General features: G+C 36.9%; 1 non-coding gene across 1 annotated transcript; it reads right to left on the reverse strand.

Moving 5' to 3' along the window:
* Window positions 1-1,248: 1,248 nt before the first annotated feature.
* Window positions 1,249-1,321, reverse strand: Trnar-acg. Its single transcript has one exon. It is a non-coding gene; the product is annotated as a tRNA-Arg (tRNA).
* Between the last annotated feature and the right edge of the window lie 1,049 nt (window positions 1,322-2,370).

Consider the following 2,370-nt stretch of genomic DNA (forward strand, 5'->3'; position numbering starts at 1 on the left):
ATATACCTATTTCACTAACACAGCTTCTTAAAGTTATTTAAACATGGCGCGAGTATTAGATCCCTAATCGGTTAAAGTAAAATTCAAGATTCCACTTATACAATACAGCTATCTAGCCAAGTCACTGTCCAAAACCACGACACACCTATACACACCCACACAAAGACGCCACACAATATCACCTGCACATACCTAGTTCAATATGGTCCAATTGAAGGCCCATCCACTATCCGTAACGTGGTGCTTTATCAAAACAAACAAACGTAGCAATTACATGGCCTCAGAACGGCTCGCTGAGCAATACTACCCGCAAATTGGCTTCAGTGTCCAACCCTTGATTGCTGTATTGTGCCGTGGCTTTCTCCACTTGTCGCGGTGTTTGTCTTCGCACGTCTTTTGAGGGTTACGTGAAAGTGCACGGTGGTATGGGGAAAACGGTAGTATGGATTTAAGTTGCAAGTTCGTATATATTGTGTTGTTTTAAATTTGGAACTGTATTTAGAGTCGATAAATGTATGCAAGCAATGCAGAGTGCATACCGCATTCTTATATTAAGCTTGTAGGTATACTATGTAGTGAGATCTGTTCTTCGATGTAGACAATGACGCAGCAGCAATGTAGATAGACAAAGTTGATCAGTTTATGAATACATACAAAATTAGGTTAAAATAAAATATATCACTCAGGCTTTACGGAATTATAATGATCTTAATTTAACCCTACTATAATTTCAAAAATCCTTTACAATGTCAAATACCTAACTCACAATTCTCTTCAAAAATAATTGTCACATCAAAATAACGAAATGAGAACACACGTCAAAATAAGGGTGTTCCCCCACTGCATACAAAAGGAAATAATTCAATGTACAACCACAAAAAATATATTATTCGGTATAATTCGATAATCGCGTGATTCGATTCCTGCCTTTGTGATGTCACTCAGACAATTAGTGTTTGATTCCAGCACTAGGGGGCGCTGTAAATGAATTATGTATGCGGTTCGTGAATTAATTCTTAGGGATGTTTTAAGCAAATGTGTGGTCATAATCTGGTTATTCTAGGGGGGTTTATCGAAAAAATTATTGCGTCAAAAGGGTTATGTTGCACTGCGATAATCAGATTTGAAAGAGTTATTTTTAAATTATTCATAGATATGCTAAGGTTTCAATTAAAGTAGGCCGTTAGCGAAATCACATAACACAAACTACATATGACAGCGATTTGGAGAAAAAGCAAAAAGCTTATGCGACCCTGCCAGGATTCGAACCTGGAATCTTCTGATCCGTAGTCAGACGCGTTATCCATTGCGCCACAGGGCCAGTTGCTAAGAAACGGGAATTTGTCAATCTTGTTGCCTAGGCGCCCCGGATCTTATTCTTATTTCTCGAGAAATATTTATGTTTTAGGCAATCAGTAAGTAGGCGGGACGACGTGGAATTTAATTATTTTATACTTTGAGATAATTTTGACTAATTCAAGCGAAGCTGGAAATACTAACGTGATTAAGTAAATTAGAGACTCATACGGTATTTTGACAGTAATACTGGTAGTTACGTAATGAGGCCATATTGGTAATTTGTGGTCATCTACTGATTTGTGACCACAATTCAATTGTTTGTGGTTTTCGTCCGTTCGTCTGTCAATACATGAGCGAGTTAGTGGGAAGATGAAATTGCACGTATTATGTTTAATATTGACTTTGGTCTAATTTGACTGTGACTGTCACATACAAATAGACACGATATAATAAATAATAGACACGACGTATGTGACTGTTAATATAACCACAAGCCAAAATGATCAATTTTTATTACTAGAGACCGACTGTGAGCGTAAATATTATGCAGTAAACACGAATATACATACAATACATACGGTACCTACATGTATTTAGAGCTTATTTTTTGGGTATGGAAATAAATTACCAAAAGTACCTATACCGACACATTTTTACAACGATGACGTCAAAAAATCTAGGCAACAATAAGAATTTTTCACTAATTAATCATCGCAGGCACTAAATTAAGTCGAAAACCTCGCGACACTTTCCCCTGATCTCGCCTCACATTTACGTCACGATCCGAATAAAAAGGTTCGTAACCGGACCCAAGGACCAAAGAAAAAAGTAGGCGGAACCCTCCGGGGTGTCGCATTTTCCCCGCTGGTCCCTTTTTTGTTAAAATGATACTTTCATACTGCACGTATTGTATTTTTTGACTCCAAAGGAGTGAATAACGAGATTTTTTGTCTTTTGTATGATAGGGTTAAGGGTAAGGATATAAGCTTTTGACTAGGTTTTGTATTGTATTACGAATAAACAGGATAAATTATGTTTCGTTATCTAAAAAGGAAGATAACAAACTTACTA

The sequence above is a fragment of the Helicoverpa zea genome, chromosome 18 (genome assembly GCF_022581195.2).
Source record: "Helicoverpa zea isolate HzStark_Cry1AcR chromosome 18, ilHelZeax1.1, whole genome shotgun sequence".
Classification (NCBI taxonomy): domain Eukaryota; kingdom Metazoa; phylum Arthropoda; class Insecta; order Lepidoptera; family Noctuidae; genus Helicoverpa; species Helicoverpa zea.